Source organism: Coregonus clupeaformis, chromosome 31 (assembly GCF_020615455.1).
Source record: "Coregonus clupeaformis isolate EN_2021a chromosome 31, ASM2061545v1, whole genome shotgun sequence".
In the NCBI taxonomy this organism is placed as follows: Eukaryota; Metazoa; Chordata; class Actinopteri; order Salmoniformes; family Salmonidae; genus Coregonus; species Coregonus clupeaformis.
In genome coordinates, this window is record NC_059222.1 from 42,200,970 (window position 1) to 42,227,281 (window position 26,312).

Sequence of the window (26,312 nt, forward strand, 5' to 3'; positions counted from 1 at the left end):
GGGGGTGTGGCAGATTTCAAAACTCTTCTGTGAAGGACTCAGGTAGGATACACTTGTGCCTCCTCACCAAAAGGAAGCTATAGAGGAGGGAAGGACTGTCTTCCCTTCGCCTACTAATAAAATGACACACTCCTTGACCACTAATCGGTGTCCGGGTCACAGAGGAGAGAGGACAGACTTCTGCCCAAACAAGAAAACCCAATTTTCTCCCCAGTCAAGGTCTGTCTGTCCTTTGAACTCAGGATGCCATGGCCTAAGGGTGGGGGTGGAGGGGTTGTGGGGGGATGGTGTGGGAGGATTGGGATGTTGCAGGTACTGACGAAGGCTGCGTTCACACAGGCAGCGCAATTCTTATCTTTTTTCCACTAATTGCTCTTTTGACCAATCACATCAGATATTTTTCAGAGCTGATAAAAAAATATTAGAATTGGGCTGCCTGTCTAAACACAGCTTTATTTATACAAATGCCTTCTTGCACAGATTTCGCTGCAAAGCACTCCCAAAAGCTATACCACAGTATATCATTACACCACACCACTACATATCATTACACCACACCACTACATATCATTACACCACACCACTACATATCATTACACCACACCACTACATATCATTACACCACACCACAGCATATCATTACACCACACCACAGCATATCATTACACCACACCACTGCATATCATTACACCACACCACTACATATCATTACACCACACCACTACATATCATTACACCACACCACTACATATCATTACACCACACCACTACATATCATTACACCACACCACTACATATCATTACACCACACCACTACATATCATTACACTACACCACTACATATCATTACACCACACTACAGCATATCATTACACCACACCACTACATATCGTTACACCACACCACAGCATATCATTACATCACACCACAGCATATCATTACACCACACCACAGCATATCATTACACCACACCACAGCATATCATTACACCACACCACAGCATATCATTACACCACACCACTACATATCGTTACACCACACCACAGCATATCATTACATCACACCACAGCATATCATTACACCACACCACAGCATATCATTACACCACACCACAGCATATCATTACACCACACCACACCACAGCATATCATTACACCACACCACAGCATATCATTACACCACACCACTACATATCATTACACCACACCACAGCATATCATTACACCACACCACAGCATATCATTACACCACACCACAGCATATCATTACACCACACCACAGCATATCATCCGTGGTTCTTGGTAACAGTGAGGTGGATGCACACCTGCACACATGTCGTCAAGACCTGGAAAGGCTCATTTGCACAACAGGCCTTTTTCCTTCATTAACTACCCTTACTCCAATCTCTGCACTCACTCACACACACACACACACACACACACACACACACACACACACACACACACAAGCTGTGTGGAAGGGACTGCCGGTGCCCCTCAGGCGTCTTGGTGGAAGAGCAGCATTCTCACGCTAGGGTGATGCTAACCGTGCTACTCATTACCATAGCTCTTACATTGATCACATCCAGGAGTTCCCAGATTCCAGACGGATGGATGAAAGTTTAGGGGAGTTGTCGCTCATTGACTTCATGTTTCTGACCTGTGGAAAAAATAAGATTCTTGGGAAAACTCAAGCCTGTTCAAATGTTATTTATAAAGCCCTTTCTACGTCAGCAGATGTCACAGTGCTATACAGAAACCCAGCCTAAAACCCCAACCAGCAAGCAATGCAGATGTAGAAGCACGGTGGCTAGGAAAAACTCCCTAGAAAGGCAGGAACCTAGGAAAAAACCTAGAGAGGAACCAGGCTCTGAGGGGTGGCCAGTCCCCTTCTGGCTGTGCCGGGTGGAGATTATAACAGTACATGGCCATTAAGGCAAGATTTTTCTCCAAGATGTTCAAACGTTCATAGATGACCAGCAGGGTCAAATAATAATCACAGTGGTTGTAGAGGTTGCAACAGGTCAGTACATCAGGAGTAAATGTCACTTGGCTTTTCATAGCCGGGCATTTAGAGGTTGAAATAGCAGGTGCAGTAGAGAGAGAGAGAGTAGAAAACAGCAGGTCTGGGACAAGGTAGCACGTCCGGTGAACAGGTCAGGGTTCCATAGCCGCAGGCAGAAGAGTGGAAACTGGAGCAGCAGCACGACCAGGTGGACTGGGGACAGCAAGGAGTCATCAGGCCAGGTAGTCCTGAGGCATGGTCCTAGGGCTCAGGTCCTCCGGGAGGAGAGGGAGAGAGGGAGAGAGAGAGAAATAGTTGCCATTGCATTTTTCCACAGTCACATTCACACACAAAATAACGGAGGTGATCTTTTTTAATCAGGCAGCATAATCAAACCACGCACACACACATAAACACACACACACTTAACTGCAATGTATTCTCTGGTCTGAATACCAAGCCATAATGATAAGTGTTTCAGTGGAGCCTACATCTATGGTTATTATCACAAGCGGCAACATTGACACGTAGGACGGACACAACACACATGAAACGCAATGGACTTTCCATGACAGTGTCAGAGCAGACTATGTATTAATAGCCTTCCCACAACCAGTTTCCTTTATAAGCGTCCTGTTTCTAAACATGTAAAGACAGATGGTGGGATCTGGACCGCCCAGCTCCACCTGTGGATGGTACTGAGGATATGTTCCCAGAAGACCCGCCAATGAGCAGCAGATAATGGTTGAAACCCACATCCCACCCTGTTTTCTATATAGCGCACTTATTTTTGACCAGTGCACATTTAGGGAATAGGGTGCAATTTGGGACAAAGCCTATGTATCAGTACAGACTGCAGGGGCCCACGCACAAAACATATTCACTATGGTGTTGCTGCCCTCTGCTGGTAGGTAAACATGTCAGCTCTTCAAAGGTGCCTAATCAAATCAAACAATAGAGCAGACAGGGGGGTGTGCATCCCAAATTACACCCTATTCCCTGCATCAGGGGTTCTCAAAGTGGGGCACTGCTGGGGGTCCGCAGCCAGACCATAAAATATTTGTTTAATGAATATTACTAACAACAAAAAATGTAATGCATTTTGTCAAGTGATCCGTGGAATAGGTTTAGAGGGTGTAATACAGTACAAAACATGTACCTGGGAGGCTCACAGGGAATATTGGTATCCACAGTACTCGACCAATTACACATTCAATTATCAAAATGACAAGCTACTCTGACATTTACATAGTGAGATCAATAAAATGAACGACCCATGTCTTAAATGCAACCAATAGCATAGGCCGATGAAAACAGTGGATACACAGGTTTTAGGCCTACAATATGAGGAGGGAAGTGGCACTCACCTATTCCAACAGATTTTAGCCGCAATTGTATTTTGAAATATTGAGAAATACCTTCTAGCTGCTGCCTGCTGTTCATTGACAGCCACATGTCAACAATTAGCTGTTTTATATTTGCAGCGAGGGCTGCCCAATTGCGGGATTCCCGACTGTAGACTAGGCCTATGCGCTCATAATGCGACAAAACACAATCTACAGCAAAACATTTTAAATAAGCTATTGATCCTCTGTGGCTAAATTATGCTGGTGCATTATTTTCAATTATTTCATTTATTTATAGAGACAGGAGTAATTATATAACTTGGCAAATGTATTTCAATGTACCAGCAGGCCTTCCAGCAGTCCTTCCAGCAGTCCTTCCAGCAGGCCTTCCAGCAGGCCTTCCAGCTGTCCTTCCAGCAGTCCTTCCAGCAGGCCTTCCTGCAGTCTGTGTTTTCTTCCATGCACTGTGCTCTGCCCAAGGCCAAACTCTTCCTATTAGTTATTCAATGGATTGTGGTCAGTAACCCCATATGAGGTTATTGTGTAGGTAGGCCTACTATTTCAATAATATTAAAAATAAGCAAGCAGCCTAGCCTACAATTACAAGAATTTACAAGAATAAATTCAGTAAGTCAATGAAGCCAATAGTGGTTTCAGCTATATTGTTATTGAAATGATGTAGGCCTTATGACCTTTTTAAACAATAAAACATTTGTCAAATGACTTGAGCTCATCAGGTAGGCTATATGCCTAATGTATGCGTGTGTGTGTGTGTGTGTGTGTGTGTGTGTGTGTGTGTGTGTGTGTGTGTGTGTGTGTGTGTAAAGATCTGCATTGCTTTCAACTGCTAGACTGATGATCATGAGCACTCACCTCAACTTAGCTAACATTTTCCAGCCAAAATGTTATATTTTGAAAATCCTAAAACACCAAATTAGGCCTACCTCATTATAAATTAGGCCATCATCACTGTCAATCGTGAATGACAATTCTTCACGTTTTACAGGTGAAACGTCCACGATACATGCATGCCAACCATTTGATCCCAATCAGTTTCATGGGAATATGCATTTCGATCATCTTGAATGATGTAAGGGTGGCTAACCGGCCTAACTAATCGAATTTGAAAGCAGATGTTGGGTTCCGCCAAGGATAGATGGGATACTACAGAGATCTTTCTTTGGCCAGTAGCATAGCACAGAAAACCAATCGGAATGAATGCCTGAATTGAATTAACCCTACCCCAAACTCTAACGTTAACCAAATAGAACTAATGCCTGAATTGAATTAACCCTATCCCAAACCTTAACCCTAACCTTAGCCATCGAAATGAATGCCTTTCTGTTTTACTTAACCAAGTACTGGAACGAACACGTTGGTCACCGCCTTTCAAAGTGTGTTGCATTCTGGGGATAACATTTGTCCGACTTGCGCCTACATGTCAACTCCATGAACATTACAAAAATCATGTGATCGAAGGTCATGAAGTTTTGTCAGTTACTGTTCACTAACTACATCCTGCAGCCATCGCCTTCATTGTGGGAGGCTCTATTGTCAACCAATCATTAGGCTGTTTTGATTTGACCCACGCGAATGTGACCAAAGACATGACTGAAACAGGAACCAATTTGCCGAGATTTATGTGTACGGTGGATATTTACAAATAAATGTGATATTTGTGGCTCTCTCTCAATAAGTGATTGTACAATGTACACACACAATATTATATTATTATTTCAGTTTATGAGCGTGTGATATGGGGTTTTCAACAGAAATCCTTTTATAAACAACGCTGCCATGTTGATCTGAACCTTGCTGTTAGAAAGCCACATCAGTGTCCGACTTTCGGCTGTCGCAGATGCACCTCCCCCGACTACACTCCTCAACTTGCTTTAGTCTTACCGCTCATACACGCCCATAGCCTAGACATCTATGATTCAATCAGATTTGGTCTGGTCAGGACTGACCAAATTAGTACTTGTTTGGGGGCGGAGCTGATTAGAATAATACCCAGCATGCTTTGCACGTTTTTTTTTTTTACATTTACATGTTGGTCATTTAGCAGAGGCTCTTATCCAGAGCCACATGTAATGATGACACTCACCTGTCTCGATCAATGAGAGAAGATTTGAAATAGATAAGACGGCGGCGTACACTTTCTTCGATTACTTCATGGAGCAAAAAGTTGATTTATTTTAATAACAGAGCATTTTCTAAATTCAAACAGACCCCCTGCAACTGGACACAGACATTTAATGAGACTTCTGTTTCCACTAAACTAGAACGAAGACAGTATCAATATAAAGTTAGTTGAAAAATCTCTGCCGACGTTTTGTATAGGCAAACCTCTACCTCTCAGTATAAAGGATAGGAAAAATGTTTGGTTAAATCCCATTAAAATCTGTAGTTACCTCATCTGGTGATTTCACAACATGTGTAGGGGTAACTGGGGTCTTCTGGGAAGGTTCTGTTCCTTCCCACTCAGAACCAACACTAGAGGGTCGCCAGCTACCACATCATGAGAACAAAGTTAAAGTGATAAATGGAGAACATAGTATTACAAAGCCAGGCCAAATGATTTTAAATAATAATTTGACAGGCAATGTATTCTACTGCTGGAGTTCAGTGGCACTGCCCTCATTAAGCCCATCAGAGCCTCCGGTCCAGGGTGTGAGTGCGTGTTCTTTCACTGGAACGCTTCAGGGGGAACACAGAGTACCTGGCACAGGTGAAACAGGGTAATCAGACATGTGGCAGCAATACAACTTTTAAATGGAGTCCACCGTAAAATCCCAACGAAGAAGAAGAAGAAGAAAAGGGTAATCAGACTGCCTTGGGTGTTTCTCAACAGTCCACATCCAATCGTTTCTCCCATCTGCACTCATCCAATAACACAGTATAGATGAAAGTCATATGCAAACAGCCACTGCAGGGGACATGGTTTGTTGTTCCCATCTGTTTGTTGAAGTGAAATAGATTGGCATTGGGCTAGTACAAAATGTTTGCAATGTAGTGGTAATATTACACAAGCTCTTAATAGATAATAGCTAAAACATTTCATTGTATGAAAACAAAAACTGCTCTGTGCCAGGAGTGTACTGTAATTAAATCCTGAAGGACCTTCATTGGACAGTCATCTACTGCCGTTACGGCCGGTATGTACTTCCAAAAAAGGTGTAAATAAAAATGCATTGTTATGGACCGGAAAATATACATTAAAGGGATACTTTCTGATTTTGTCAGTCTATGTAACGGTGTTCGTTGCCTTCTATACTCTTAACCTGAACCAGTATTACATTTACATTTTAGTAGACGCTCTTATCCAGAGCGACTTACAATTAGTGAGCGCATACATTTTCATACTGGTCCCCCGTGGGAATCGAACCCACAACCCTGGTGTTGCAAGCGCCATGCTCTACCAACTGAGCTACACGGGCAAAGGAGATGATGAATATGACAGACCGCCCAGAAAGTTTCCATTCATCTTCCCATTAGACAGCTCTGCAAGCGTTATGTCAATGAATTCCTTTATCTATTTCCCCAGAGTCAGATGAACTCGTGGATACCATTTTTATGACTCTGTGTCCAGTATGAAGGAAGTTATGGAGGTAGTTTCGCGAGCCAATGCTAACTAGCGTTAGCGCAATGACTGGAAGTCTATGGTATCTTCTAGCATAACTTTATTCATACTGGACACAGAGACATAGCATTTTTATCCACGAGTTCATCTGACTCTGGGGAAGTAGAAAAAGGGCCTCATTTACATTATAATGCTTGCAGAGCTGTCTAATGGGAAGATTAATATAAACTTTCTGTTATACTGGCTCAGGTCAAGAGTATAGAAGGCAACGAACACCGTTACAGAGACTCCATTTTTGCTTCTTTCTTTTGTGTGTGTTTTTGCCTTTGACTCACTATTTTTGCCTTTGAGTACAAGCTAGAGCTACAGGTGCAACCTAGACTCAGGGGTAGACGTAACATAGTAAATGTAAATCTGTCTCCCTCCATTTAAAAGTAGTATGATATGTTACGTTTCGTATAGTATGTATTAATTTGTGGATGTCCATCCTCCATTTCGTATGATATGTTACAAATTACAATTTGTATATGTTATGATCTGCAATTCGTACAGTATGTTGTGAATTTGCATACGTATGATACGTCTAGTGTATGAAACCAGGCTGACAGGTGACCATCTTGCCTCTTCTACCTTTGACAATATACAGTTGGGGAAAAAAGTATTTAGTCAGCCACCAATTGTGCAAGTTCTCCCACTTAAAAAGATGAGAGAGGCCTGTAATTTTCATCATAGGTACACGTCAACTATGACAGACAAATTGAGAAAAAAAAATCCAGAAAATCACATTGTAGGATTTTTAATGAATTTATTTGCAAATTATGGTGGAAAATAAGTATTTGGTCACCTACAAACATGCAACATTTCTGGCTCTCACAGACCTGTAACTTCTTCTTTAAGAGGCTCCTCTGTCCTCCACTCGTTAGCTGTATTAATGGCACCTGTTTTAACTTATTATCAGTATAAAAGACACCTGTCCACAACCTCAAACAGTCACACTCCAAACTCCACTATGGCCAAGACCAAAGAGCTGTCAAAGGACACCAGAAACAAAATTGTAGACCTGCACCAGGCTGGGAAGACTGAATCTGCAATAGGTAAGCAGCTTGGTTTGAAGAAATCAACTGTGGGAGCAATTATTAGGAAATGGAAGACATACAAGACCACTGATAATCTCCCTCGATCTGGGGCTCCACGCAAGATCTCACCCCGTGGGGTCAAAATGATCACAAGAACGGTGAGCAAATATCCCAGAACCACACGGGGGGACCTAGTGAATGACCTGCAGAGAGCTGGGACCAAAGTAACAAAGCCTACCATCAGTAACACACTACGCCGCCAGGGACTCAAATCCTGCAGTGCCAGACGTGTCCCCCTGCTTAAGCCAGTACATGTCCAGGCCCGTCTGAAGTTTGCTAGAGTGCATATGGATGATCCAGAAGAGGATTGGGAGAATGTCATATGGTCAGATGAAACCAAAATAGAACTTTTTGGTAAAAACTCAACTCAGTCGTGTTTGGAGGACAAAGAATGCTGAGTTGCATCCAAAGAACACCATACCTACTGTGAAGCATGGGGGTGGAAACATCATGCTTTGGGGCTGTTTTTCTGCAAAGGGACCAGGACGACTGATCCGTAAAAGGAAAGAATGAATGGGGCCATGTATCGTGAGATTTTGAGTGAAAACCTCCTTCCATCAGCAAGGGCATTGAAGATGAAACGTGGCTGGGTCTTTCAGCATGACAATGATCCCAAACACACCGCCCGGGCAACAAAGGAGTGGCTTCGTAAGAAGCATTTCAAGGTCCTGGAGTGGCCTAGCCAGTCTCCAGATCTCAACCCCATAGAAAATCTTTGGAGGGAGTTGAAAGTCTGTGTTGCCCAGCGACAGCCCCAAAACATCACTGCTCTAGAGGAGATCTGCATGGAGGAATGGGCCAAAATACCAGCAACAGTGTGTGAAAACCTTGTGAAGACTTACAGAAAACGTTTGACCTGTGTCATTGCCAACAAAGGGTATATAACAAAGTATTGAGAAACTTTTGTTATTGACCAAATACTTATTTTCCACCTTAATTTGCAAATAAATTCATAAAAAATCCTACAATGTGATTTTCTGGAATTTTTTTCCTCATTTTGTCTGTCATAGTTGACGTGTACCTATGATGAAAATTACAGGCCTCTCTCATCTTTTTAAGTGGGAGAACTTGCACAATTGGTGGCTGACTAAATACTTTTTTTCCCCACTGTATATAGCCTCCCTACTGTTATTTTATTTTACTTTTTTGTTGTTTTATTCTACTTTTTTATTAAAAATAAATGCACTGTTGGTTAAGGGCTGTAAGTAAGCATTTCACTGTAATGTCTGCACCTGTTGTATTCGGCGCATGTGGCCAATACAATTTGATTTGTTTTGTTTTGTGTCACCTGTGTGGTGTTGGTTATCTTACCTTAAACTTGTCTTTGATCACCTGACACTCTTTGTCTTTCAGCTGGTGAGAGAGAAAATACGGAAGGCCATTTACGTTACGTACATATAAAATAGCAAATGTGCACAGCAAGCTATGCATTGCAAAGAAAGTCGTATGCTTTCATTCCCTAAGTATGTCAAGTAAACAGTCTCACCTTGGTTCCAGGTAGGAAGGCAGGCATATACCGGTCCATTATATGCTCTGTGACCTTGTGCCAGCTGAAGAAAAGCAAGACAAACAACAGAAAAAGTTTATAGCTTACTCATAGCATAACACATACCGTACAATCACAGGAGATAGTTTACATAGTGCTGGAACGTCAGTATGTAGTTACCTGTGTTGGTTCATCAGTATGTAGTTACCTGTGTTGGTTCATCAGTATGTAGTTACCTGTGTTGGTTCATCAGTATGTAGTTACCTGTGTTGGTTCATCAGTATGTAATTACCTGTGTTGGTTCATCAGTATGTAGTTACCTGTGTTGGTTCATCAGTATGTAGTTACCGGTGTTGGTTCATCAGTATGTAGTTACCTGTGTTGGTTCATCAGTATGTAGTTACCTGTGTTGGTTCATCAGTATGTAGTTACCTGTGTTGGTTCATCAGTATGTAGTTACCTGTGTTGGTTCATCAGTATGTAGTTACCTGTGTTGGTTCATCAGTATGTAATTACCTGTGTTGGTTCATCAGTATGTAGTTACCTGTGTTGGTTCATCAGTATGTAGTTACCTGTGTTGGTTCATCAGTATGTAGTTACCTGTGCTGGTTCATCAGTATGTAGTTACCTGTGCTGGTTCATCAGTATGTAGTTACCTGTGCTGGTTCATCAGTATGTAGTTACCTGTGCTGGTTCATCAGTATGTAGTTACCTGTGCTGGTTCATCAGTATGTAGTTACCTGTGCTGGTTCATCAGTATGTAATTACCTGTGCTGGTTCATCAGTATGTAGTTACCTGTGCTGGTTCATCAGTATGTAGTTACCTGTGCTGGTTCATCAGTATGTAGTTACCTGTGCTGGTTCATCAGTATGTAGTTACCTGTGTTGGTTCATCAGTATGTAGTTACCTGTGTTGGTTCATCAGTATGTAATTACCTGTGCTGGTTCATCAGTATGTAGTTACCTGTGCTGGTTCATCAGTATGTAATTACCTGTGCTGGTTCATCAGTATGTAGTTACCTGTGCTGGTTCATCAGTATGTATTTACCTGTGCTGGTTCATCAGTATGTAGTTACCTGTGCTGGTTCATCAGTATGTAGTTACCTGTGCTGGTTCATCAGTATGTAGTTACCTGTGCTGGTTCATCAGTATGTAGTTACCTGTGCTGGTTCATCAGTATGTAGTTACCTGTGCTGGTACATCAGTATGTAGTTACCTGTGCTGGTTCATCAGTATGTAGTTACCTGTGCTGGTTCATCAGTATGTAGTTACCTGTGCTGGTTCATCAGTATGTAGTTACCTGTGCTGGTTCATCAGTATGTAGTTACCTGTGCTGGTTCATCAGTATGTAGTTACCTGTGCTGGTACATCAGTATGTAGTTACCTGTGCTGGTTCATCAGTATGTAGTTACCTGTGCTGGTTCATCAGGATGTAGTTACCTGTGCTGGTTCATCAGTATGTAGTTACCTGTGCTGGTTCATCAGTATGTAGTTACCTGTGCTGGTTCATCAGTATGTAGTTACCTGTGCTGGTTCATCAGTATGTAATTACCTGTGCTGGTTCATCAGTATGTAGTTACCTGTGCTGGTTCATCAGTATGTAGTTACCTGTGCTGGTTCATCAGTATGTAGTTACCTGTGTTGGTTCATCAGTATGTAGTTACCGGTGTTGGTTCATCAGTATGTAGTTACCTGTGTTGGTTCATCAGTATGTAATTACCTGTGTTGGTTCATCAGTATGTAATTACCTGTGTTGGTTCATCAGTATGTAGTTACCTGTGTTGGTTCATCAGTATGTAGTTACCTGTGTTGGTTCATCAGTATGTAGTTACCTGTGTTGGTTCATCAGTATGTAGTTACCTGTGTTGGTTCATCAGTATGTAATTACCTGTGCTGGTTCATCAGTATGTAGTTACCTGTGCTGGTTCATCAGTATGTAGTTACCTGTGTTGGTTCATCAGTATGTAGTTACCTGTGTTGGTTCATCAGTATGTAATTACCTGTGCTGGTTCATCAGTATGTAGTTACCTGTGTTGGTTCATCAGTATGTAATTACCTGTGCTGGTTCATCAGTATGTAGTTACCTGTGCTGGTTCATCAGCATGTAATTACCTGTGCTGGTTCATCAGTATGTAGTTACCTGTGCTGGTTCATCAGTATGTAGTTACCTGTGCTGGTTCATCAGTATGTAGTTACCTGTGCTGGTTCATCAGTATGTAGTTACCTGTGTTGGTTCATCAGTATGTAGTTACCTGTGTTGGTTCATCAGTATGTAATTACCTGTGCTGGTTCATCAGTATGTAGTTACCTGTGCTGGTTCATCAGTATGTAGTTACCTGTGCTGGTTCATCAGTATGTAGTTACCTGTGCTGGTTCATCAGTATGTAGTTACCTGTGCTGGTTCATCAGTATGTAGTTACCTGTGCTGGTTCATCAGTATGTAGTTACCTGTGCTGGTTCATCAGTATGTAGTTACCTGTGCTGGTTCATCAGTATGTAGTTACCTGTGTTGGTTCATCAGTATGTAGTTACCTGTGTTGGTTCATCAGTATGTAGTTACCTGTGCTGGTTCATCAGTATGTAGTTACCTGTGCTGGTTCATCAGTATGTAGTTACCTGTGCTGGTTCATCAGTATGTAGTTACCTGTGCTGGTTCATCAGTATGTAGTTACCTGTGCTGGTTCATCAGTATGTAGTTACCTGTGCTGGTTCATCAGTATGTAGTTACCTGTGCTGGTTCATCAGTATGTAGTTACCTGTGCTGGTACATCAGTATGTAGTTACCTGTGCTGGTACATCAGTATGTAGTTACCTGTGCTGGTTCATCAGTATGTAGTTACCTGTGCTGGTTCATCAGTATGTAGTTACCTGTGCTGGTTCATCAGTATGTAGTTACCTGTGCTGGTTCATCAGTATGTAGTTACCTGTGCTGTTTCATCAGTATGTAGTTACCTGTGCTGGTTCATCAGTATGTAGTTACCTGTGCTGGTACATCAGTATGTAGTTACCTCTGCTGGTTCATCAGTATGTAGTTACCTCTGCTGGTTCATCAGTATGTAGTTACCTGTGCTGGTTCATCAGTATGTAGTTACCTGTGCTGGTTCATCAGTATGTAATTACCTGTGCTGGTTCATCAGTATGTAGTTACCTGTGCTGGTTCATCAGTATGTAATTACCTGTGCTGGTTCATCAGTATGTAGTTACCTGTGTTGGTTCATCAGTATGTAGTTACCTGTGTTGGTTCATCAGTATGTAGTTACCTGTGTTGGTTCATCAGTATGTAGTTACCTGTGTTGGTTCATCAGTATGTAGTTACCTGTGTTGGTTCATCAGTATGTAATTACCTGTGTTGGTTCATCAGTATGTAGTTACCTGTGTTGGTTCATCAGTATGTAGTTACCTGTGCTGGTTCATCAGTATGAAGTTACCTGTGCTGGTTCATCAGTATGTAGTTACCTGTGCTGGTTCATCAGTATGTAGTTACCTGTGCTGGTTCATCAGTATGTAGTTACCTGTGCTGGTTCATCAGTATGTAGTTACCTGTGCTGGTTCATCAGTATGTAATTACCTGTGCTGGTTCATCAGTATGTAGTTACCTGTGCTGGTTCATCAGTATGTAGTTACCTGTGCTGGTTCATCAGTATGTAGTTACCTGTGCTGGTTCATCAGTATGTAGTTACCTGTGTTGGTTCATCAGTATGTAGTTACCTGTGTTGGTTCATCAGTATGTAATTACCTGTGCTGGTTCATCAGTATGTAGTTACCTGTGCTGGTTCATCAGTATGTAATTACCTGTGCTGGTTCATCAGTATGTAGTTACCTGTGCTGGTTCATCAGTATGTAGTTACCTGTGCTGGTTCATCAGTATGTAGTTACCTGTGCTGGTTCATCAGTATGTAGTTACCTGTGCTGGTTCATCAGTATGTAGTTACCTGTGCTGGTTCATCAGTATGTAGTTACCTGTGCTGGTACATCAGTATGTAGTTACCTGTGCTGGTTCATCAGTATGTAGTTACCTGTGCTGGTTCATCAGTATGTAGTTACCTGTGCTGGTTCATCAGTATGTAGTTACCTGTGCTGGTTCATCAGTATGTAGTTACCTGTGCTGGTTCATCAGTATGTAGTTACCTGTGCTGGTACATCAGTATGTAGTTACCTGTGCTGGTTCATCAGTATGTAGTTACCTGTGCTGGTTCATCAGGATGTAGTTACCTGTGCTGGTTCATCAGTATGTAGTTACCTGTGCTGGTTCATCAGTATGTAATTACCTGTGCTGGTTCATCAGTATGTAGTTACCTGTGCTGGTTCATCAGTATGTAATTACCTGTGCTGGTTCATCAGTATGCAGTTACCTGTGCTGGTTCATCAGTATGTAGTTACCTGTGCTGGTTCATCAGTATGTAGTTACCTGTGTTGGTTCATCAGTATGTAGTTACCTGTGTTGGTTCATCAGTATGTAATTACCTGTGTTGGTTCATCAGTATGTAATTACCTGTGTTGGTTCATCAGTATGTAGTTACCTGTGTTGGTTCATCAGTATGTAGTTACCTGTGTTGGTTCATCAGTATGTAATTACCTGTGCTGGTTCATCAGTATGTAGTTACCTGTGCTGGTTCATCAGTATGTAATTACCTGTGCTGGTTCATCAGTATGTAGTTACCTGTGCTGGTTCATCAGTATGTAGTTACCTGTGCTGGTTCATCAGTATGTAGTTACCTGTGCTGGTTCATCAGTATGTAATTACCTGTGCTGGTTCATCAGTATGTAGTTACCTGTGCTGGTTCATCAGTATGTAATTACCTGTGCTGGTTCATCAGTATGTAATTACCTGTGTTGGTTCATCAGTATGTAGTTACCTGTGCTGGTTCATCAGTATGTAATTACCTGTGCTGGTTCATCAGTATGTAGTTACCTGTGCTGGTTCATCAGTATGTAGTTACCTGTGCTGGTTCATCAGTATGTAATTACCTGTGCTGGTTCATCAGTATGTAGTTACCTGTGCTGGTTCATCAGTATGTAATTACCTGTGCTGGTTCATCAGTATGTAGTTACCTGTGCTGGTTCATCAGTATGTAGTTACCTGTGCTGGTTCATCAGTATGTAATTACCTGTGCTGGTTCATCAGTATGTAGTTACCTGTGCTGGTTCATCAGTATGTAGTTACCTGTGCTGGTTCATCAGTATGTAATTACCTGTGCTGGTTCATCAGTATGTAGTTACCTGTGCTGGTTCATCAGTATGTAGTTACCTGTGCTGGTTCATCAGTATGTAGTTACCTGTGCTGGTTCATCAGTATGTATTTACCTGTGCTGGTTCATCAGTATGTAATGACCTGTGCTGGTTCATCAGTATGTAGTTACCTGTGCTGGTTCATCAGTATGTAATTACCTGTGCTGGTTCATCAGTATGTAATTACCTGTGCTGGTTCATCAGTATGTAGTTACATGTGCTGGTTCATCAGTATGTAGTTACCTGTGCTGGTTCATCAGTATGTAATTACCTGTGCTGGTTCATCAGTATGTAGTTACCTGTGCTGGTTCATCAGTATGTAGTTACCTGTGCTGGTTCATCAGTATGTAATTACCTGTGCTGGTTCATCAGTATGTAGTTACCTGTGCTGGTTCATCAGTATGTAGTTACCTGTGCTGGTTCATCAGTATGTAGTTACCTGTGCTGGTTCATCAGTATGTAGTTACCTGTGTTGGTTCATCAGTATGTAATTACCTGTGCTGGTTCATCAGTATGTAGTTACCTGTGCTGGTTCATCAGTATGTAGTTACCTGTGCTGGTTCATCATTATGTAGTTACCTGTGCTGGTTCATCAGTATGTAGTTACCTGTGCTGGTTCATCAGTATGTAGTTACCTGTGCTGGTTCATCAGTATGTAGTTACCTGTGTTGGTTCATCAGTATGTAGTTACCTGTGCTGGTACATCAGTATGTAATTACCTGTGCTGGTTCATCAGTATGTAATTACCTGTGCTGGTTCATCAGTATGTAATTACCTGTGCTGGTTCATCAGTATGTAGTTACCTGTGCTGGTTCATCAGTATGTAGTTACCTGTGTTGGTTCATCAGTATGTAGTTACCTGTGTTGGTTCATCAGTATGTAGTTACCTGTGCTGGTTCATCAGTATGTAGTTACCTGTGCTGGTTCATCAGTATGTAGTTACCTGTGCTGGTTCATCAGTATGTAGTTACCTGTGCTGGTTCATCAGTATGTAGTTACCTGTGCTGGTTCATCAGTATGTAGTTACCTGTGCTGGTTCATCAGTATGTAGTTACCTGTGCTGGTTCATCAGTATGTAGTTACCTGTGCTGGTTCATCAGTATGTAGTTACCTGTGCTGGTTCATCAGTATGTAGTTACCTGTGCTGGTTCATCAGTATGTAGTTACCTGTGTTGGTTCATCAGTATGTAGTTACCTGTGATGGTTCATCAGTATGTAGTTACCTGTGCTGGTTCATCAGTATGTAGTTACCTGTGTTGGTTCATCAGTATGTAGTTACCTGTGCTGGTTCATCAGTATGTAGTTACCTGTGCTGGTTCATCAGTATGTAGTTACCTGTGCTGGTTCATCAGTATGTAATTACCTGTGCTGGTTCATCAGTATGTAGTTACCTGTGTTGGTTCATCAGTATGTAATTACCTGTGTTGGTTCATCAGTATGTAATTACCTGTGTTGGTTCATCAGTATGTAGTTACCTGTGTTGGTTCATCAGTATGTAGTTACCTGTGTTGGTTCATCAGTATGTAGTTACCTGTGCTGGTTCATCAGTATGTAGTTACCTGTGTTGGTTCATCAGTATGTAGTTACCTGTGCTGGTTCATCAGTATGTAGTTACCTGTGTTGGTTCATCAGTATGTAGTTACCTGTGTTGGTTCATCAGTATGTAGTTACCTGTGCTGGTTCATCAGTATGTAGTTACCTGTGCTGGTTCATCAGTATGTAGTTACCTGTGTTGGTTCATCAGTATGTAGTTACCTGTGCTGGTTCATCAGTATGTAGTTACCTGTGTTGGTTCATCAGTATGTAATTACCTGTGCTGGTTCATCAGTATGTAGTTACCTGTGCTGGTTCATCAGTATGTAGTTACCTGTGCTGGTTCATCAGTATGTAGTTACCTGTGTTGGTTCATCAGTATGTAGTTACCTGTGCTGGTTCATCAGTATGTAGTTACCTGTGTTGGTTCATCAGTATGTAGTTACCTGTGTTGGTTCATCAGTATCTGCTGTTCGATCAGCTCTCTGTAGGAACTTTCAGCCTTCTTCTGAGTCACCGTCACCAGTTGGATCAGCTCAGACCTGAGAGACAGACAAACACACACAATAATATGGTTAAGATAGGATGGTGGCGTGACTTTGATTAAGTTTGTTCTTGCTTAACACTAGAACCGCCTGACCTTTCAGCATATACTGTAAGTACCCACTAGAGAACATTGCCAGGCGTCCCCTTTAGCGTATGCATCAGATGCATATTAATCTGCAAAGTGTGCAAACATGCTTGATAAACGCTTGATAAATAGTACAAACTGTTGTAAATGATTAATTGCATGAAGAAATATTCATAGAAATATATCAATTTAAAAAAAATAACAACAATAGTTATTTGTTTAGATGGAGTCACGGAAATGTTTTGTACAATTCTACAAAGTCCTAGAAAGAACGTAGGCCTATAGCCTATTTTAGCTTCCCTTACAATAAAAACATTACAGTGTAATCTATTTGATCAACTTTATTTGTAGATTCGATTAGTAATAGTTATAGTAATTAATAGTTAAAGCTTCTTTATTACGATAATAAATATAATAATATAACCAGCCAGGTGCGCAGGTGAAATTACTTGCTGTATTTCTAAACAAAAGCACCAGTGCATGAACAATTATAAAGGATTAATTGCGTTAAGAAATATTTGTGGAAATATATTAATGACAAGATATAAAAACTATCATTTGTTGATTGTATCAGACACGGTATTGTGCCCTTAAACCTGTGCCTTTACATATTAGTCAATCATCTCGTCTCCTCTTTATGGTTCGAGTCCACAGTCAGCACACAGCTTCGGGGCTTTGTGTGAGCAAGCCCCACAAACAAATTGGTTGGACTGCACACAGTTTTCATGGGCCTTGTTTCGTGAGCACCTGCCAACTTGACATTGTGTCTTATTTCTCCCAAGTGGGAGTTGTGGTGCTTTTGGAAGAGGGAGAGCAGGACCTGCTGCCTGCTTGTCAGCTGTAGTTTCTTTCTTGGCGTTCATGTGGTTCTCACGAAGCTCACATGCCAGATCCAGTGGGATGCATGGTGCTGAGGATGCAAACACTGTTATTTATTTTACATCTGTACATCGTGAGTGTTGCTTTACCACTCTCCATCACCGCTGGTATGTTGTTTTGTGCGGGGGTGGGGAGGGGGTGGGGGGGGGCAGATCCCACCTTTGTTTGTTCATTGTTCCTAGCAGGCTAGTCTTCTTTGCAATCAACTTGTCTGCCAGGGAAATTGATGTAATGAAGTTGTCCATGGTCACATTTCTGCCTTTGCCCATGTAAGGCTCCACGAGTCTCAAAACCACAGTCTCAGACAGTTGCTCACAGGCTGGCCTGGTTTAATCTTTCCCCAGATATGGAAAGCCATTGAGCAAGTACTTGGTTTAGTACTAAACCTAAACTTAACTGAAGTCACATGCACCATTATCAGTTTCCATCGCCCATTCATCCATTGATGACAGAATAGCATATTTTAATTTTATGTTCATTATGTTACTCGTTTTTGCTTATAGTAGCCAGAGCAATGCTGCCGTGCGAGTGGTCATGTGCTGAATGCATGGACAGCACAGACATTCTTGGAAACAGTGCAATTTGGAAAAAGAGCTGCACCTCTTGAATTTTGAGTTATTTGACAAAGGTAAGTGTCAGAATATGCTCTTTCTGACACTAAACTCAGCAAAAAAAGAAACGTCCCTTTTTCAGGACCCTGTCTTTCAAAGATAACTCGTAGAAATCCAAATAACTTCACAGATCTTCATTGTAAAGGGTTTAAACACTGTTTCCCATGCTTGTTCAATTAACCATAAACAATTAATGAACATGCACCTGTGGAACGGTCGTTAAGACACTAACAGCTTACAGATGGTAGGCAATTAAGGTCACAGTTATGAAACACCAAAAGAAAGATGCCCAGGGTCCCTGCTCATCTGCGTGAACGTGCCTTAGGCATGCTGCAAGGAGGCATGAGGACTGCAGATGTGGCCAGGGCAATAAATTGCAATGTCCATACTGTGAGATGCCTAAGACAGCGCTACAGGGAGACAGGACAGACAGCTGATCGTCCTCGCAGTGGCAGAACACGTGTAACAACACCTGCACAGGATCGGTACATCCGAACATCACACCTTCAGGACAGGTACAGGATGGCAACAACAACTGCCCGAGTTACACCAGGAACGCACAATCCCTCCATCAGTGCTCAGACTGTCCGCAATAGGCTGAGATAGGCTGGACTGAGGGCTTGTAGGCCTGTTGTAAGGCAGGTCCTCACCAGACATCACCGGCAACAACGTCGCCTATGGGCACAAACCCACCGTTGCTGGACCAGACAGGACTGGCAAAAAGTGCTCTTCACTGACGAGTCGCGGTTTTGTCTCACCAGGGGTGATGGTCGGATTTGTGTTTATTGTCGAAGGAATGAGCGTTACACCGAGGCCTGTACTCTGGAGCGGGATACATTATTCAATTTCTGTTAGTCACATGTCTGTGGAACTTGTTCAGTTTATGTCTCAGTTGTTGAATCGTGTTATGTTCATACAAATATTTACACATGTTAAGTTTGATGAAAATAAACGCAGTTGACAGTGAGAGGACATTTCTTTTTTTGCTGAGTTTATATAGAAATCACAATGTTTTACCTGTATATGACTCTGAAGGAGGATTTCCCTGCATCTGTCAATCTTTTATTTGCATCTGTCAAAAAAAAAAAAAAAAAAAAAAATTACAAGATGCGCCCATCTCTTCATGTACAATTTGATAACTAACAGGCCTAATATTGTCACTCATCAGATTGTCAATTTAATCTTGACTATAGGCTAACTCTTATTATGCGTGAAATAAGGTTTTGGTATAGTTTAGGTATAGTTTGGATGGGCCGGCTGTGCAGGCTGACTGGCATCATTTGTTTCCAGCTCATCAACTTGGATAGAGTCAAGGATACAGTGCATTCAAAAAGTATTCAGACCCCTTCCCTTTTTCAACATTTTGTTACGTTACAGCCTTATTCTAAAATGGATTAAAGAAATAAAAATACTCATCAATATACACACAATGTACACTGCTCTTTAATTATTTGTTACTTTTATTTATTAATTTTTTAGGTATTCTTTCTTAAAACTGCATTGTTGGTTAAGGGCTTGTAAGTAAGCATTTCACTGTAAGGTCTACACCTGTTGTATTCGGCACATGTGACAAATAACATTTGATTTGACTATACCCCATAATGACAAAGCGAAAACAGGTTTTTAGAAATGTTTTCAAATGTTTTCAAATGTATAAAAAATAAATAAATACCTTATTTACATAATTATTCAGACCCTTTGATATGAGACTCAAAATTTAGCTTAGGTGCATCCTGTTTCCATTGATCATCCTTGAGAAGTTTCTACAACTTGATTGGAGTCCACCTGTGGTAAATTAAATTGATTCAACATGATTTGGAAAGGCACACACCTGTCTATATAAGGTCCCACAGTTGACAGTGCATGTCAGAGCAAAAACCAAGCCATGAGGTCGAATGAATTGTCCGTAGAGCTCCGAGACAGGATTGTGTCGAGGCACAGATCTGGGGAAGGGTACCAAAACATTTCTGCAGCATTGAAGGTCCCCAAGAACACAGTGGCCTCCATCATTCTTAAATTAAATACGTTTGTAACCACCAAGATTCTTCCTAGAGCTTGCCGCCCGGCCAAACTGAGCAATCGGGGGAGAAGGGGCTTGGTCAGGGAGGTGACCAAGAACCCGATGGTCACTCTGACAGAGCTCCAGAGTTCATCTGGGGAGATGGGAGAACCTTCCAAAAAGACAACCATCTCTGCAGCACTCCACCAATCAGGCCTTTATGGTAGAGTGGCCAGACAGAAGCCACTCCTCAGTAAAAGGCACATGACAGCCCGCTTGGAGTTTGCCAAAAGGTACCTAAAGGACTCTCAGACCATGAGAAACAAGATTCTCTGGTCTGATGAAACCAAGATTGAACTCTTTGGACTGAATGGCAAGCGTCACATCTGGAGGAAACCTGGCACCATCCCTACGGTGAAGCATGGTGGTGGCAGCATCATGCTGTGGGGATGCATTTCAGCGGCAGGGAATGGGAGACTAGTCAGGATCGAGGAAAAGATTAACGGAGCAAAGTACAGTGAGATCCTTGATGAAAACCTGCTCCAGAGCGCTCAGGACTTCAGACTGAGGCGAAGGTTCACCTTCCAACAAGACAACAACCCTAAGCACACAGCCAAGACAATGCAGGAGTGGCCCAGCCATAGCCCGGACTTGAAACCGATCGAACATCTCTGGAGAGACCTGAAAATAGCGGTGCAGCGACACTCCCCATCCAACCTGACAGAGCTCGAGAAGATCTGCAGAGAAGAATGGGAGAAACTCCCCAAATACAGGTGTGCCAAGCTTGTAGCGTCATACCCAAGAAGACTGCAACACATAGCATGTTTTCGTTTTCCTTAAAATACATTTGATTAGTAATAGATTTACAGTAAATAAAACAGTACTTTAACAGCTTATTTTTACAAAGTAAAACATAAAAGAGAATGGTATCAACCTGCAAGGCGTGTGGTCAAATTATTAAAATGAGCACCAACGCTGATAAATAGGCATGAACACAACTTCATCACTACACTATTGATGTTCTAAACTAAATCGGTCTCTTCACCCTCATCGTTCATTTAGGCCTCATTTAAATTCAATTGTGAAGTAACTTGCACAAGTATCACCCATTCCATCCATTTGTCATTCATTCAATGGGCTGTCATCATTTGCTTCGCTGGATAGAGTCAAGGATGTTTTGCATTATTCTAAAGGCCTACTGCAACATGTAACACATTTTAGTTTCCCTGACAATACATTTGATTACTAATAGAGTTATAGTAAATAAAGCAGTCCCATGAGAGCTTATTTTTACAAAGTAAAACATAAAAGGGAAATGGTATCAACCCACAAGGAACGCGGTCAAATTATTTGCTGCTGATAAATAGGCATAACACAAACTCATCATTACACTATTGTCTTTCTAAATTAAAATCAACCTCTTCACCCTCCTTATCATTCAGTTAGGCCTAACTTAAATTCAATTGTGAAGTAAGGTGCACAATTATTGCTCATTTATCGATTTGTCATTCATTCAGTGAGGAGAGAGAGACGCATTAGTGCCTGGCTGGGTACCAACGTCCTACAGCACATTGTCTTTGCGGATTAAGTTAGGAATAGGTGTAAAAAAAAAAGGTAAAAGGGCTAAATACTATACTATATATATTTCTATTTGTGATTTCAAAATTCTGACAAATGAGCAGTGTAAAATACAAATATTTAGGAAAAGTCAGGGAAGGAGCAGGACATAGCTTTTTTGTGGGGCTGATTTAGTTTACTTACAAAATCAAACGTCAGTGGCCGTTGGCAGTTCTAGTGTTAATGCTTAATGCATTCTATGTCTGGACGTGTGTGTTAGAAAAGGTGTTTGGGTCCATGGCAATGCATTTGTTGATTTGTGTTTACTGTAGGCTATATACACTGAGTGTACAAAACATTAAGAACACCTGCTATTTCCATGACATAGACTGACCTGGTGAATCCAGGTGAAAGCCATGATCCCTTATTGATGTCACCTGTTAAATCCATTTCAATCAGTGTAGATGAAGGGGAGGAGACAGGTTAAAGAAGGATTTATAAGCCTTGAGACAATTGAGACATGGATTGTGTATGTGTGCCAATCAGAGGGTGAATGGGCAAGACAGATAATGTAAGTGCCTTTGAACGGGGTATGGTAGTACGTGCCAGGCTCACCGGTTTGTGTCAAGAACTGCAACGCTGCTGGGTTTTTCATGCTCAACCGTTTCCTGTGTGTGTCAAGAAAGGTCCACCACACAAAGGACATCCAGCCAAGTTGACATAACTGTGGGAAGCATTGGAGTCAACATGGGTCAGCATCCCTGTGGAACGCTTTCAACACCTGGTAGAGTCCATGCCCCGACAAATTGAGGCTGTTCTGAGGGCAAAAGGGGGTGCAACTCAATATTAGGAAGGTGTTCCTAATATTTGTTATACTCAGTGGCCAGTTTATTGGGTACACCACCCTGTTCACGAAAATGGTTCGCTCCTACAGACAGTGAGCCACATTGCTGTGGCTTACTATATAAAGCAGGCAGACAGGCATTGAGGCATTCAGTTACTGTTCGATTTAACGTTAGAATGGTCAAAACGAGTGAACTAAGTGACTTTGAGTGTGGTATGATCGTCGTGCCAGGTGTGCCGGTTCCAGTATCTCAGAAACGGCCGCCTTCCTGGGCTTTTCATGCACAACAGTGTCTAGAGTTTACAGAGAACGGTGCGACAAACAAAAAACATCCAGTCAGTGGCAGTCCTGTGGGTGAAAACAGCTCGTTGATGAGAGGTCGAAGGAGAATGGTAAGAATGGTGCAAGCTAACAGGCGGGCCACAAACAGGCAAATAACGGCGCAGTACAACAGTGGTGTGCAGAACGGCATCTCGGAACGCACAACTCGTCTGTCTTTCTCACGGATGGGCTATTGCAGCAGACGACCACACCGGTGATGCTTTCTAAACTTGAAATGTGAGGGATCCTGTAGAGAAGAGAAGGGCCACAGTGTGGTTTCAGTTGTTGGGTTGTAATTTGAAATACTTGCTACACCAGAAGTTAATGGTTATATGTGGAGGAATGTATATGTTGGGCTCAATGGAGGTTGGATAATAGCCATGGCCTTAGAATGTTACTAAGTAAGGGAAGGCAATCACATGGCTGCGGTCACTGATGAGGGTGGATAGCTGTGGATTAGTGAGGAATGGGGGCCGAAGTCAGGTCAGGTCACATTAAGGGAGAAGGAACAGTTTATTACCCACATCACTTAACTTCCTGCCTTGCAACATAGATGTCATGTTTAGAGAAGAGGAGGAGACCCCCCCCCCAAAGTGGGGTATATATACTTGTGCTGGTGGGAACATGTTTTTGTCCTTCAGCTGTTTGACCCATTGGGTGAATAAACTTGGTTTGAGCTTCTCTTAATGGTCCTTGAGTTTTTACTCTGTTTTGTCAGAATCTAACAACGGGTTCCACTCCTATCAGCTATAAACAAGAAGAAGTGGCTCCAGTGGGCACACGATCACCAACACTGGACAACTGAGGAGTGGAAAATCATTGCCTGGTCCGACGAATCCTGGTTCCTGTTGCGTCATGCTGATGTCAGAGTCAGGATTTGGTGTAAGCAGCATGAGTCCATGGTCCCATCCTGCCTGGTGTCAACGGTACAGGCTGGTGGCGGTGGTGTAATGGTGTGGGAAATGTTTTCCTGGCACACGTTAGGTCCCTTGATACCATTTGAATCTATGCCCCGAAGATTTCAGGTTGTTCTGGAGGCAAAGGGGGGCTCCGACCCAGTACTAGATGGTGTACCTAATATACTGGCCGCTGAGTGTACGTTTGAGTAGCTGATATCAATCGAGTTACTAGTACTTTTGAAAGATATCAATGGAAAATGGTGTGTGTGTGGTTGTGCAGGCAGGCAGATGTGATAAGGTGATAAACGGGGGCCTACTTCTCCAGGGACTTGAGGATGTAGCTGTAGTTGTTGTGGAGGAAGATGGCACTCAGAGCAGAGTCCTCGTACACCTTGGATTTACTGAGAAGATTGAGCTGCCGGTTCCCCAACACTTTACCTGAGAGAGAACCAAAACAGAATAAAACATTTGTACTAGAAACTGTGCTTGGTTGGTTCAAATAATATACACATTTGAGTCATCTAGTTATGAAGGTATAAGATACTGTAAGATAAATAAGATCAACTTTATTGTCCTGTAGGGGACGTTTGTCTTGGAGAAAAGTGAAATAATGTGACAAAGAAAGATACATGTGACCAAAACAATTCAAAGCTCTGTCCTTTATATACTTAGTGTACATTTGTATTACATGTAGCATGTCTATTTACTTCAACTCTTTTACCAAATAGGGCTATCTTCTGTATACCCCCCCTACCTTGTCACAACACAACTGATTGGCTCAAACGCATTGAGAAGGAAAGGCATTCCAGGTGACTATCTCATGAAGCTGGTTGAGAGAACGCCAAACGTGTGCAAAGCTGTCATCAAGGCAAAGTGTGGCTACTTCGAAGAATCGCAAATAGAAAATATATTTTATTTGTTTAACACTTTCTTTGGTTACTACATGATTCCATATGTGTTATTTCGTAGTTTTGATGTCTTCACTATTATTCTACAATGTAGAAAATAGTAAAAATAAAGAAAAACCCTTGAATGAGTAGGTGTGCCCAAACCTTTGACTTGTACTGTCGATTTACTTAAAGGTAGACTCAGCAAGATGACATAGATGCACAAAGTAAACAGCAGTGTGGGTACATTTCCACAACAACTAAGAGCGTTGAAGCGTGAGGCTAAACTTCTCCGCTGTTTTGGTCCCGTAGCAACCATGTCGTAGCAGCGTGAAGCGAACCAGTGCGCATGCGCAGATACTCTGTGTGACAGCAAAGTCTTACATCGCGATATCTGCGGTGATATTGAGATGAGCGAGATGCAACACTTCACAGCATGGTAGCCAGGGCACCAAAACAGCTGAGAAGTTGAGCCTTGCGCTTCAGCGATCTTAGTTGCTGCGTAAATTGAACCACGATGCTGTTTACTTTCTTAATCTACGTCATATCGCTGACTCTTCCTTTAATTAAGGTCTTCATTTTCTTCATAAACTAACATATGATATGTACTTATGGTATGTACTTATGGTATGTACGTATGGTATGTACTTACGGTATGTACTTACAGTATGTACTTATGGTATGTACTAACGGTATGTACTTCTGCATCTTTACTTCCTGAACTTACATATGTAGGTGCTGAGAAGTCTCCTGCTGAACTCAGAGCTGTAGCTGCTGGCTGACGAACTGGTCTCTGTAGATGGTAAAACAGTGTTAACATAAGATCTATCTATAATCTTTGAGTTACATAATCCACTGTGTGACTGCTAATCCATCAACTGGGATATAATATCATAAAAATCACCTTTCAGTTCATCTCCCTTGATCTCTTTTGGGACTTAAATTATTACATTTTCTATTCCTGTTCAAATACCTTCTTTCATTAGAAGCGAAAGTTCAATTGACTCAAAATAAATGGGAGAGAGAATTCGACTAGATGGCTGTTTCCATGGTAATGTCAGAACGCAATTTCCATTATACTGCAAGCAGCTTCAGTAGCATGATCCATGTTCCACTGCAATACCAATACACATACTTATTATTGATGTATTTATGTCAATGGGTTTTCTGTAACATTGTTACCCATCCATGAACTAAATCATATACAAAGTGTTGATGGGAGACCTTAGACCATTCATTCATACATTCAGAAACAGTCTAGTTATTAATGACTCTGTCCTTACCCACTCCTCTGTCCTTCCCCAGTCCTCTGTCCTTCCCCACTCCTCTGTCCTTCCCCAGTCCTCTGTCCTTCCCCACTCCTCTGTCCT

General features: G+C 41.9%; 1 long non-coding RNA gene across 1 annotated transcript; it reads right to left on the reverse strand.

Annotated features, from left to right (window-relative positions):
- Positions 1–5,535: 5,535 nt before the first annotated feature.
- Positions 5,536–26,233, reverse strand: LOC121547875. The gene is made up of 6 exons (XR_006657681.1): positions 25,670–26,233; positions 24,373–24,493; positions 16,761–16,856; positions 9,553–9,616; positions 9,378–9,419; positions 5,536–6,069 (listed from the first exon to the last, which is right to left on the reverse strand). It is a non-coding gene; the product is annotated as an uncharacterized LOC121547875 (long non-coding RNA).
- Between the last annotated feature and the right edge of the window lie 79 nt (positions 26,234–26,312).